The sequence below is a fragment of the Manis pentadactyla genome, chromosome 8, assembly GCF_030020395.1.
Source record: "Manis pentadactyla isolate mManPen7 chromosome 8, mManPen7.hap1, whole genome shotgun sequence".
NCBI lineage: Eukaryota > Metazoa > Chordata > Mammalia > Pholidota > Manidae > Manis > Manis pentadactyla.
The window spans coordinates 31,347,307-31,361,991 of record NC_080026.1 but is presented as its reverse complement, the minus strand read 5'-3'; the positions used below and the strand labels follow the sequence as shown (position 1 = coordinate 31,361,991).

The following is a 14,685-nucleotide window of genomic DNA, read 5'->3' as shown; positions in this document are numbered from 1 at the left end:
TTGATCTCTGATACAGCAAACCCAAACAGCAACAATAATTTTATCATGTTTTCCTTTCTTAATCCATTTGTATTGGTATAATTTAGTGAGTTTATTTCTTACTTGTAGGACTATTCCCTCTGGTAAGTATTTGTAACTCACATTTCAAAAAAGTGACTAAAAGAAAGCATCCTCAAATGTATTTTGAGAGAGTTATGGCAGTGCCAAACTAGTTATTTTGATTGTTTGTGACTAAGGCACTTAGTCTTCATTGATTGAATAATATTTCCTAAAGGAAGGAGAATGGGTTTACATATGCTGCAAGCTGTCTCTGAAGACATGGACAGTCATTTGGGCAGTATTCATTTACAGTCAAAAAAGACTGAAATTAATGTCCATTGACTGGTGAATGTATAAACAAAATGATACATCGATATAATGGAATATCATTCGGTCATAAAAAAGGATGAAGCACTGATATTTGCTATAACAGGGATGAACCTTGAAAACATATTCTAAGTGAAAGAAGCCAGTTGCAAATGGCCACAATTTATATGACTCCATTTGTATGAAATGTCTAGAATAGGCAAATTCACAGAGAAGCAAATTATAAGTTGTCTAGGATTGGAGGAGTTGGGGAGGGGATAACCAATGACCACTAATGCATATGGGATTCTTTTTAGGGTGATAAAACATTCTAAAAATTAGATAGTAGTGATGGTTGTACAACTCTTTGACTATACTAAAACGCACTGAACAATAGTATACTTCGAAAGGGTCAATTTTGTGGTCTGTGAATTATATCACTATGAAACATAAAAATGACTGAAGCTACCCTGTTATTTTATTTTTTTGCCATTTAAATATCCTGCTTTAAGAAGAGTACTAGTAGAAGAGTGACCCTGCTGTAATGAAAGATGCATGTTTTCAGTAAGCATAATGCTATGGATTTGTTGTGACAATTAGAAAGTAGGGCTTTTTTGGAAGATTTTTATCTTCATATATAAAATAGGCAACAGGATTTGTCTTCTAGTACAGATAAATAAGCTTTAAATTGAAGACTGGCTCAATAATGGTTTATTTTTTGTCAAAAGAAAGAAAAGTGAAAAGAGAAAAAGACAAAAAAAAACAAGACTTTCTCAGAGGGAGGGAAGGATATCAGTAATTTATCGTTGCCTTTGTTGAGGGTCCTACTATTTCACGTTAGTCTTTAGAGGCTTGTATAACCTGACTGTTCTGCCAGTGTTCAAAACCACCTCGTCGACTAATCTTTTCTCTCACTGGCTCACTGATCTGGCTCTGGGTAGGTGTCCAAGGGATCTTCCCTACAGTTACTGCCGTCCTGAACCTGCTCCTCCTTGCTGTTGTCGTCCCTAGGTCTCCCCCTCCTTCCTCTGCTTGCACCTCTCTTGCTTTACCAAGCAGCTGGGACAAGGGACAAGCTTCATGGTTACTCCCTCCTGAGCACAGCTCTGGGCCTCTCGCACAGCTCTTCCTGGCTCTGGCCCCACCATGTAAGGACCTCTGTGCCAGGTTCCCTGCTTCCCAGATTGGGTGGGGTACCTCTGAGTGCACACCACTGCTTCCAGAGGCTTCTTCCCATCTCCCTGCCCATATGCAATGGGCGATTCAGTGGCCACATGTCCCTGGAAAGTCCAGGGCTCTTGGCCTTTAGGGTGTGAGTGGAAAAATGCATGCCCAGCTGTCACCTTTTAACTGTGGTTGGCAAAGCTAAGGAACAGCTGGAGCAGCTGTGATGCCTCTCTTCTCTCCAGCTCAGCTTATTGCCTTCACCTTTCCTGCCTTAGACTTGTTTGTACCTCCACACCTTCCCTGGCTTTTACTCCTTTTGCCCTCAGGCCCTTTTTGCTCCCATTTTGGTTTCTGGACTAGTTTCTCTTGGATGATTTGAACAGCTTCCCTCTGACATGATTTTTAAGGTCAGGTGAATGGGTTTGGAATGAGATGCCATGGATGCCTTCAAGGCTTTGCCATTTGCCAGGACAAGTTACTGCACATTTTCATCCATCTGTTTTACAGATGCTGTTATATGCCTGATAACATGCTAGGTGCTATTGACAGTGCAGTGTGTCAGGAAAGAAGAGGAATGACAACAATCAATGTTTGTTTAACCTCACAGCCTGCTTCCTCATCTGTACTACAGGAATGAAATGGTTATATCAATCTCAGAGGACTGTTGGAGGACTGCTGGAAAGCTCTTAGCATAGTGTTTGAAAGCGAGCACTCCTTGAAAGTTAGCTCGGTATCATCATTTACATCCTGCACAGGCCTTCATTGCAGGAGGCATCCTGCTGCACAACTTTCTGGGCGCCTCCCCATCGTGGTCCAATTGTGGACAAGAACCATAGTACAAATAAAGAAAAGGTGTGCAAACATCATGGTACCTTCTACAGGGATTTATTACTTTAATGAATAGAAATGGGCTAGAAATGGAAAATGCCTGAATTTGAGATTTACACACATACCATATATATGTATGTATACACTATGGAAGATGCATTTATTATTACAGGAAGAAGAACTTGCCATATCTAAACAGCGGAAATGGAACTTCTACTTCCTTACAATTGGTTTTGCTTTTGAAATCAAAGATGGCACATTACTGAAAACCTAAGAAGAGGAGTCAATATGCAATACAGAGCCTTGGAGTTATCCTGAGGATGGCATTTTCTTAAAAACAAAATCATGCATTGTGGTCAGCAAGGTTAAGGGCTGTTCTGAGGTATATAATAGAATGGGATAAAAGAAAACAGTTTTGCATTCTTGCTTCTACATTTCTTACCAAAAGACTAAAATTTCTTATGACTTAGGTCATCTAGTCCTAAATTTTAGATTTGATTAGTAATGGTATCATTAATGATAATGTCTTATATATTCCTTTATTGCTATCACAACTTTCCTGTACCTTGTCTTATATTATCAATATGTTTTTGAATTTTCCAATGATGGATCCCAAACATATCAGATATTCAAAGAAAAACTTTTTATCAAAAAATCAGAAAATGTAATACAACTTCAAGAATTAGAGTTTTCTCTATACCTTATCTTTCATCTGCTTCTTTATTCCAGGCAGAATTCTCAGTTTTAAAAATAAAACAGCAAAAACATTTAAGATTTTGAGAAAAGTTGCTTAAACTGCAGAGACAAAAAAAGAGTGACAATTTTAAATCACAAATAGTTAAGGGTACAGTTTATAATGTTGGGATAAAATAATAAATTCCACTGACATGAAATATTTTTCTTATGAAAATACCACAGTCTAAGTTTTGTTCCTCATAAGGGATAAATTTAAATGAGCACACATTCATCTACCAACTTAATTTAAGACCAGTGCGAGCATTTCCTGGCATCTAAATCAAACCACTAACAGGGAGTGTGTTGCTTAGATAAGGGACTTGTTTTGGTTTTCATTTCAAAAGATGCTTAGAAGTCAAGATGAAACCAGGAACACAAGCCACAGGTGTCTATTACCGATGAATCTCAGGGAAGACAGGGGAATGGTAGGCATTTCATTGATTAGGAATCATTTCAATTTAAACATTTTTCCTCTTGTTCTCACACAGAAAATACACAAGTGATACACATATAATGATATTAGGGTGACACGAGGTTCCTATAGGATGAAAATAATAATGCAATCTTTTGTTGCATCCAAAATGCAAGTCTTTTTGTTTTCTTCTTTTGCATGGTGAAGATGGAAATGATGTTTCTTTTTAGAGTTCACCATTTACTATGAAAAGAAACATTTTGTGAATGTGAAAGCCATCCATGTATTATTATGCTTTTAGTCTCTCTCAGGGAGTAAAAAAAAACTTGGAATATATGCAAATGATTTAATTCTAAACATTAATATATAGTCCAAATTCAGCCAATGATATAAGCAAATATAGAATTAACTAATTCATCATTTTTGGATATTAAAATAAAAGCTCATGAAATAAAAAAAATCTGTCTAGAATATATTTTAGATATCACAAACAGCATGGATCTAGTCCAGCAAGTAGAGCTATAAATGTGTAACAGCAGAGTGGAGCCTCATCCATCTGTCTAGTCATTCATTCATTGTCTCACTCAGCAATAATTTACTGAGCACTGCTAGAAAGCCAGAAACTGGCTGAGGTATTAGGGACACAATGGTAGAAACAGATCTTCCCTGTGAAGGCCTTACAGACAAGTGAATGATGAACAAACTATTGGAAAATAATATGACTTCTAAAATTAAACGGGAAATGAAATGTATGGAAAGGTCAGCAACTTTAAGAAGATAACAAAAAGACAATTTAAATACTGTAAGCAATAGTAGAACAGAAGTGTTGAGGCCCTCATTGCAAATAACAAAGTATAGAGCTGGTTTCTATTGCCATATACACTATTTTGTGGCTTCTCACATGGTGTGGCGGATCTTTTGGCTAAAGGACCTGGCGAACCTGACTGAATGAAAACATTTTGTGGCAAAATGCACCCCCTGAACATGAGAAATATAATTGGAAAAGAAAAAAAAATTTTTAGGTGAAGAAGCATACAGAAGAAACTATCTAAATTAGTTTACAGTCCTAAGTTACATTAAATGAAGAGTTTATTTTATTAAGTATTTTCTAACAAATGCTTTGTGACTTTAAAAAGTTTAAAATACACCTTCATGGGAGGCACTAGGCTTAGCTCTAGAACTGTTTGGGATATACATACCTGATGAATGGTGTGGGGCATAACCTTTAAGTAATAACAGGAAGATTTCTAGTTCTAGGAAATATGCTTCAGAATTCATGGTCCTGAGCTTCTTGCTAGGTAAGGAAAAGGCCCTCCTTAAATACTTCTTTCTGCTAACATCTAATCCTTGCCATTGGCCATTGGGATTATTTTCCTCATTTTACCCTTTGGTTCAGAGATGATTTCCTGTACATAAATTAAAAGTATAATTAGGATGACTAATAGATTTTGGTTTTTACAATGGTAAATCCATTAATTTACTAGGCTCATTCATTACTGCCTTGTATTATTAGTATTATTAGTATTATTCCTAGCATTGAAAAATTTTATTCATTCATTCATTCATTCATTCATTTATTTTGGTATCATTAATCTACAATTACATGAAAAACATTATGTTTACTAGGCTCCCCCTTCACCAAGTCCCCCCCACAAACCCCATTACAGTCACTGTCCATCAGTGTAGTACGATGCTATAGAGTCATTACTTGTCTTCTCTGTGTTGTACAGCCCTCCCTGTAACCCCCCCACATTATACATGCTAATCGTATGAAAAATTTTATTTTTAATAAGCAGTCAATTTATGTCTCTCATCCAATTTTTTTTTTCTTTTGACTAAGAAAGTTTGTTTCCATTATATCTTTCTCGCCTTATGGAAAAATATTCCAAGAAAAGTATAAGTCTATTTACATCTTTCAAGGACACAATTCTCTTTCTTATCAAACTACTCTTTTAAAAACTATCAGGGGATGCAAAAAGGCTTCTTGCTGAAAAAATGGTAAAAGTTATAATGCCAGGATGAGCCTTAGCATCCTTTCCTGAAAATTTATATCTTACCATTTCAATGTTGTTGTTCTTCAACCTATTAATCCCTAAAACAGGAAGTAAATGGGCATGTTCTGTCCCCTCCTTCTGGGAACAGATCACCTTCTTTTGGGTATTCTCCTGCCTGGCTTCCTCATTTCTCCCTGGCCCCTCTGAAGTTCAGACAGGCCTTTTCTCATCGCCCTCTAGACACTCTGTTCGACCCCACGTGCTCCTCTCCATCCCACATCTCTCTCTCATTACCCTGGGTTTTTTCCTGCATGGCACCTTTTACTGTCTGACAGCTTCCTGATGATTTATTTCCTTATTTTCTGTCTCTCCCTAGGACTTGCGTTCATGAGAACAGATATCTGTTCACTGTATGAACGGGGCATCTTGGGACATAGAGGTTACCTTGAAAGAAATACTTGGTAAAGGAATCAATGACTAGTATAGATCACATATTAAATAATATGCTTTGCTCTCTCTTGAGACCCAGCTACTCACAGAAACCCAAATAAGAGAGATAATATTTAGAAAGGATACTTGTAGGGACAAACTATGATACACTACTCCTGGTGGTCTAACATATTCTCAAAGTGAATTAGAATTTGGAATATCCGACCATATACTACATGTCATCTCAAATAACTTTGTGCATTGAATTGCCTTTTATGATTATGGCTTCGATCTTTAAATCAGGTTTTAGGAGAAACAACCATATAAATTGTATTTCCATATGGCTACGAAACTCTTGTGAAGAATTCTTTTGTTTGACCCCCTTGATATACCTAAATAATAAATTATTTCAGAATTTGCCTCTCTGAGAAATTTGTATGTTCTCTCCTCAAAGGAGACATATAATTTAATCACATTTCCTTGTTTTTCTTGGCAACCAGACAAGTAAGTGGCAGCTTTCATGATGAATTTTAACAACTGTATTAACTTTTATGGTTAAAGTACTTGTTTATCCCCTCATAGTTCTGTCTGGACTTTTTCAAATTGATTTTATTCTGTTTTTCTTTCCAAGATATCTTCAGATCATATTTGAAAGGTAGTGAAAAATACTGAATTTAAATTGGAATGCTAAATATTAAATTTAATACTCAACCTTCAATACTCAATACTAAACTGAGTAATGGACATCACTGAGAAGACAACTTTAGAAATATTTGAGATGCCTAAATTACTTTGAGTTTGGTCTCAATGATGCATTAATGAAATGGTGGCCTGAGGGGATTAAAAGATACATTTTGAGAACAGAGCAATAAAGAATGATTTAATTCCAGCTAACAACATGGTTTTAAATTCTTCCTGTACCTAACAATGTGGAAAGGAAATGTAAGGAGGAAAAATTGTTAGACCACCAAGAGTGGTGTATCATAGCTTGTATCATAGAAATCACACACGATTTCTTTTCCACTCAAATCTTACGTACTAGATACAGAATTCTGACAAGCTTCCCATTTTCTGACAGCATCAGCCTCTTTATTCATGGATGTGAAGAAAAATACTATCTCTGTGGGGTTGCGGTGGAGACCAAATGAGATAACAAAAGGAAGGCATCTAGTGGAATTCCCGGTCTTGAAGTACTGGCAGAGGTTTCAAAAGATAGCCTCTTTCTTACCTGAAGAGATCATGCCTAGCCTGGCCAGTGCAAAAGAGACATGTGCATATACATCACACACACCATAAACTTTTTTTGAATGAGTGTTTTATTTTTGAACAGTTTTAAGTTTACAGAAAATTGTGAAAATAGTATTAGAGGTCCCCATTTATCCCATACCTGATTTCCTCTATTATAAATGTCCTACACAACTATGGTGTATGTTTGTAATTTAAAAATCCATATTGATACATCATTATTAACTAAAGTCCATACTTGGCTCAGATTTCCTTAGTTTTTCTCTAATGTCCTTTTCCTGTTTCAGGACCCTACCAAGGATGCAAAGTACATCTAGTTATCATGTCCCATGCCCCTCTTGGCTGTAACAGTTTTTAGGCTCTCTGTTTTGGATGACCTTAACAATTTTATGGAGGTGAGATTGGGTTTGTTGAAGAATGTCTCGCCACTGGGATTTGTCTGATGTTTTTCTCATGAGTAGACTGTGTGTTTTTAGGAGGAAGACTATAGAGCTAAAGTGACATTTTCATCCAAAGGAAATATACTATTAACAATGACATCAATGTTGATTTTAACTTTACTTATATGGCTGAGGTAGTATTTGTCAGGTTCCTCCACAACAAATTCACTTTTCCCCTTTCCGTGGAGTACTGTTTGGAAGGAAGTCACTGTGTGCATTCAGAGCTTAAGGAGTGGAATTACTAATGCCCCTCTTAAATGTGGAGCAGTTATAAATCATTTGGAATTCTGCATGAGAGATGTATTTATTCTCCCCCATTTATTCATTCAGTTATTTATATCAGGAAGGACTTACAGACATTTATTTTAAACCTAGGGTTATAAACCAATACAAATTTGCTTTGCTGTTCACATTGTCCAGCTTTGACCAATGGAAGCTCCTTCAGTTGGTTCCTGCATCTTTTCAACATACCTCATCGCTAAGGATTTTTTTCTTGGACACTTCCTTACTCTCTGGCACTACAAGATGCTCCAGGCTCATGCTGTATATTTCCTGCTCTAGTTCTAGAATCAGTCTCCAAGGAGCCCTGGCTCTTTTATTGAAAAATGGTCGTAGAAACTAAGATCCAATTACTATGTGTGTTCATTAACACTCAGATGCTGTGGCTTCTTGGCCCTTTCAGCTTGCAGAACAAGGAAATATATATATGTGTGTACTAGCTTGTGTACAGATACATATTACAAAAGATTCCTGAGTGTTACGATCTATGTTAAACTAAACATGAGTTTATACTGATGTTTCCAACCCAGCTCATTACCATGGATCATTTTAGCTTCCTCCCTTTTCTTGTCTGACCAACACCAAATTAAGAAATGTAGTCCCACCGTGTGCCATATATTTACTGGATTGGTCTATTCCAGTATATATGTATATTGGTATAAGAATTGTTATTAACCTGTGCCCCATGGGATGCAACTTGATCAACTAGAACACAGTGCTTATATATAGTTTCCTGCCTTGAGTTTTACAGACCCCACTCATTTGTAAAGTTATTAAGGTCAGCAACCCCACTCACCCCATCCTCCTCAGTGAGGTTCCATCATACATTTGTAATACAATGCAACTGTTTTCTGCTCTGCATTCAATCCTGAAATCCCTTGACCTAAATATTTCTGTTTAATTTACATATATGAAGACTCACTCTGTGCTGAAAAATTGTATTGGCTTTAATAAATGCGTACTGGCATGTATCCACCCTTATAGTATCAGACAGAATAATTTCACTGCCCTAAAACATCTCTTGTTCCCCCCAAACCCTTGGAAATTACGTATCTTTTTGCTATCTCTATAGTTTTGCCTTTTCGACACTGTCATAAAGTATGTAGCCATTTGGCTTGGCTTCTTTCACTTAGCAATATGCGTTTAAGATGCATCCATATATTTTCATAGCTTAATAGCTCAAATTGTTTACCACCGAGTAATACTCTAGTATATGGATGTACCAAATTTGTTTATCCACTCACCTATTAAAGGACATCTTGTGTGCTTCCCATTTTTGGTGATTATGAATAAAGGTTCTATAAACATTCTGCATGTAGGTTTTTGTGAAGATAAGCTTTCAAATCTGTTGGGTAAATACCTAGGAGCTCAACTGCTGAATGCTATGAGGAAAACTATGTTCAGCTCTGTAAGAAATGGTCAATTTGCTTTCCAAAGTGTTTGAACCATTCTGCAATCCCATCAGAAATGAATGAGGGTTCGTGTTGCCTTCAACCTCACCAGCAATTCATACTGAAAGTTATTTGGATTTTAGGCATTCTAATGGGTGTGGAGTGGTATCTCATAATTATTTTATTTTGCAATTTCATAATGACAAATAATGTTGAATATCTTTTCATATACTTTTTTGCTATTTGTATATCTTTTGTGAGGTCCCTTATCAGATATGTATTTAGCAAATTTTTTTTTCAGTTTGTGGCTTGTGTTTTCATTCTCTTACGAGTACTTTCCCCAAGAAGTTTTTAATTGTAATAAAGACCAAACTGTCAATTTTTTCTTTCACGGATTTTGCTTTCGGTTTGGTATTTCAAAACTCACCAACAAACCCAAGGACACCTAGATTTCCTCCTGTGTTTTCTTTCAGAAGTCTTATAGTTTTGCATTTTACAATTAACCTTGTGGTCCATTTTGAGTTAGTTTTTGTGAAAGATGTAAAGTTTGTGCCTAGGTACATATTTTATATATAAATATCCAATTGTTCCAGCACCATTTCTCAAAAAGACTGTCTTTTGTTGAACTGCCTTTGTTGCTTTATCACAGATCAGCTGACCATATTTATGTGCATCTGTTTCTGAGCTGTATATTCTGTTCCATGAACTGTATGTCTGTTCTTTTGCCAATTCCTACTGTCTTAATTATTATAGCTTCATGATAAAGTCTTAAGTGAGTCCTCCAACTTTCTTCTTCATCTTCAGTACTGTGCTGAGTTTTCACTGAAAAGTGGTTCCAAAACAGTTGACTCTCAGTCTCTCATTTTGAGGTAATGAGAACTGATCAATTCTTATATCACATTTATATCATGAAATTGTTTCCTCTGTCTATGATACACAGTCTATGAAAATGTTTCCTACCCTATGATACACAGAACTCACCATCTCAGGTCCTGAGATATTTTGCAGGCCTTAGGTAATGGTCTGTTATTAACAGCCATAATGTCACTAGAAGAATATTAAAAAATGTAAAATCAGTTCCTTCTACACTAGTGTTTCTCAAATTGTTTCTAAAGCATGCATGAGAAGCATTCAGGTGTTGCTTGAAATTAAGGCCCCACCTTTAACACCTGGTATCTCCCTCCTGAGTAGCAGCCTAAGAACCTGCATTTTTAGCAATTGTCCCAGGTTGTTGCATACTAAAAGTTGAAAACTCTTTTCTCAGATTAATATACCAAACTCATGGACTGCATGAACAGGATGGCAGTGTTCTCAAAGCAGACATGGATCTTCTTTCTGAAGTCAAATGCTGGTGGGAAAACAATAATTTCAGATCTTTCAGGAAGCAAGCTCAGGACAAAGGCTTGAGCTCCCTTTGGCAAGCAAATATCCAGGGCCAGAGAAGCCTACAGAGAAGGCTCTGCCCACACGAACCTCCAAGCTGATACTGCTACCAGAGAAACGTCTCTCCTCAGGAGATTTGCAGGGTGCTGGAGCTCGCTCTGCCTGAAGCTCAGAGACCCACAGAACTCCAAAGCTTTTGTCCTCATGCTTGATCTGTTGCTTCCATTTGTCCCAACCCTCTCCTCTATTTGAGCCTCTCCAGGCCATTCCAGTCCTTCCTGCCTGTGCTGTAACCTCAACTAACTGTCTCACTAGAGTAGCATCTAAACATTCCCTGGCTGCCCGTTGCTAACCCCTATGTCAAACATTTTCTCTAGTCTATATTAGCTGATCTCTCTCCAACCATCTATGACTGTCAATTGTTCTAGTAATGGGGCAACCTGACACCCAGTTTCTTGGCCTGGTCTCCAACAGTCAGGGGCCACAGCACACCCACAGTCACACTTCTGCATCAATGTTATATGGCTGTATTTCTCTATAGTTGAGAAGTTTCTGTGATTTACTAATACATCTGCTGTGCCTCCTGTTGGTCTTCAGCAAGGAGCTGAAGCATGTTCTGTGGCAGAGAAATGAGTTCTATTCTGAGAGAGTGTGTTGGAAATCTGAAGGGGGTTTCCTGTGCCATTTGAAGCTGAGACAGGAGGATACTGGCTTGGGCTTTAGTAGCCAAGTGTATCTCCCTCCACCCCCAAAGTTCATTAAAATAAATTTGAGGAAGAGTTTTTCCGGCCACTTGCAGATTTAAGAATATTTAACTTTCAAAGATTCTGATTGAATGTACCTACTGAATTCATACCTGATTGAATACATACCTAAAGCAAAATGCAGTTCATTGGGTGCAAACGTGTGGATTATCTGAAGATTAAAAAGAAGGTTGGCAGATTCAGCTAAAAGAAACCTGCTAGCTCTTAAGATTTAGAAAATTAAAAGCCAAACATCTGAAACTAACTATGTAGAGTGCTTTTAGGTGGTTAAGAAGATGTTATGACAGCTGTGCCAAACACAAAATATTGTCACATTCTAGTGACCAAGGTGAAAATATTAGATTAGGCTTGTTAAAGTCCTGGGTAGCATTAGGATCACAACTGAAACTTAGACAGTTTCTTCCCGGATTAGAGAAGTACAAGATATGTGCAGAACTGGGAAGAAACCCAGACAACATGGGTCCCAGAGAAAGAGTTTAGCAGGATTTTCTGTTGGAAAGCATATTAAGCAGATTCAAAACTGAGTGTATGTGAGGTGGAAGAGCAGATGTGAGGACAAAAATCATGACTTCTGCTTTTTTTTCACCACATACCTTTAGCCTATCCCCAACGTGGAGATGAGAACCTTGAACTATACTCTATTATCATTAACAAGGTCAGCTTGAGATAGTAGGAGTCTACAAGCATCACCAAAGGAGCCAGATTTCACTTTTACCTGGAAGCCCTCTAGCATCCCAGAATTCTTAATAAAAATTTCAAGTCTATAATTAATAATATTCAGAGATGACAGGTTTTGCTTACTGCATGTACTCATAAAATACTGTTCTTCCATGGCAGGCGTTTCATATAAAAACAACTTGTATATAGTTGCTTTGGTTCTACATTTCCCCAACATAAATCCAAAGACAGACAAATCAAAACCAAATATTGAAAGAATTTGTTTCATTATTTGGTCATATGATTTCACCCTGTCAATTTGTGCCTACTAATTTAAATCTTGTGCAACATACAAGAAGACTTATTTTACTCTAATATTTTTAATGTTCAGAACCCAGAAGAAAAGCTTTTACTGGATGAAAATGCCAGTACCTTCCTGACAACCTATAGGGAGAAGCGTGGAATAAATGTTTTTATCACACAGGAGCTTCTGGGCTATGTCCCACTTAAACTGTAGCTATCTGTGGGTAATACTCTACCACTCAAAGTAGATCTGCTCTCTTATCTGCTGGAAATACGCTTGTTTATTATAATGAGAAGAGGCACCCGTCCCTCCATAGCCATGATTGGACCCTCCACGCCTACTTACATATACCATTATGTTGCATTACATCTACTTAGACATCAAGTGAGAGAATTTGGGGTTATCTCATTGCTACAAGAAAGTTAAAGTGCTTATTGGTAGGTAAAGTGATGATTGTTAAAATCATAGCTGGTCTTTAAAATTTCAAAAAATCTCAGTCATGAAATAATCACCTTAATTAACACTAAAAATCTGATACATGGTGATTACAATTTGAAAGGACAGTAAATTAATCTATACTAAGAAAGTGCCCTCAGTATTTAAATATCAGCAAATTAAACCTATTACTTCACATACAAAAATAAATGAAATAAGGAGATTAATGTAGGAAAGCACTAAAATATCTGAATTAAAAACCAGATCAGAAATCTTGATGACAAATTTAAAATTGTTGAATGTCTAGCTCCTTATTTTCAGGGTACTTTCTATCAAATGATTGACTCTTAAGAAATAAAACTTTTTCCTATATTAATTATTTTTCTAATTATATAGATATCAATATATTAAAAAGGACAGCATGGTATATTGTGCTAGGAATACATGAGTCAGTAATGACAGGAAATGATTATAAAGCACTATAAAGTGGATGTTTGTGAATGAATATCAGACTTAATTTGTGACTATCTTTATTTACGTCTAAAAGAGTAAACAGTGGAATCAACCAAGGGCTACTGAGAAAATCCTTTCTTTGTCTTAATAGAATAATATAGACTCAGTCTTGAGAGAATCACGGCAAATAACAGTCTATTTTAGTATGGTGCTTTAACTAGGTGTATTAGTTATGTCCCAAAGGATCTTATGATGCTACCACTACGAATAAGAAAAGTTAGGGGCCTTGCCCATATCAAGCCAGAGCTCCAAACAAAAGCGGCCTCAGGGACACTTTGAAGGAGGTGAGTGACACCAAACCAACAGACTAAGGGCTTAGCTTTCACTTGCCACCCAAACGTCCTTCTAATCTGTCACGGGTAGTTTTCCACTGTTTTTGAAGCCTGTCACAGGGGTTGCTGAATGATTTCTTTCAATAGTTCATTCATTCATTCAAGCATTTAATGGATGCCTACTATATGCATGGCTCTGGTGTTACAGAGATTGACTTCCACATTTTCTATGTTCACAGATTTCACTTGAGGTAAGTGGAGTATACAAAGGTGTGCATTCACAGATAAAAGTACCGTGAGATAAATGCTCAATGGAGGTGTGCACAGAGCATGCAGGAGCCCAGAGAGAAGAACACAGCACATGTCTGAGGGGAAGTCTACAAAAACTTGGAAAACCCCTGTGACCTGAGGCGTTCTCCATCCCCCGTCAGTGGCAGTGTAATCCGTGGCTGCCACTCTTTCCCTAGCTGCTGGTTTATACACCACCCCCAGGGGCCAAGGCTCCAACAGCATCATAAATCCATTAAGCCAAAGGACATCTGATCTAGAGGTTCCCAAATCTGGGTAGGTCCCAGCAGCACCTGGTGCCTTGGCCCCAGCCCAGAGGGAAGGCTATAACATGCCTGAAGGCTCTGAAAACGTGCTCACTGTGATGGTTGCAGCCAGCCCATGGACCAACACTGGGGAAACACTGAATCCAACTGCCTTAATTTCATAAGGAAATCGTTGGAAGAAATTCATGCCGATGGAACTGAAGTGACTCCATCAAATGTCAGGCATATTAGGACAGTAATGATGAAACACCTAACAAAGGAATTTTTAGAACAAATATTTCCAAAAAACACTTCTAAGGCACATAACATAAGCCACAAAAGAATACAAGGTCAAGAATAATGTAACAGGAGAGAAAACTTCAAGAAAATTGAGTTTAGTAGAGGTACTTGCTGCAATATGCTATGAATAGCTCTGTTCTTCCGGCTAGGAAAAGTAAAAAGGAAACACCAAATTGAAACTTACTCTGTAAATAAGGTTACTTGATTTATCAGGGAGAAAGATTGTGTCCCCAGGGATATATTCTAGGGAAAAGCTTAG

General features: G+C 37.2%; 1 protein-coding gene across 1 annotated transcript in view; it reads right to left on the bottom strand.

The window, feature by feature from the left end:
- NXPH2 (neurexophilin 2) overlaps positions 1-14,685 on the bottom strand; it is a 103,772-nt gene that overhangs the window by 73,686 nt on the left and 15,401 nt on the right. The window lies entirely within an intron of this gene.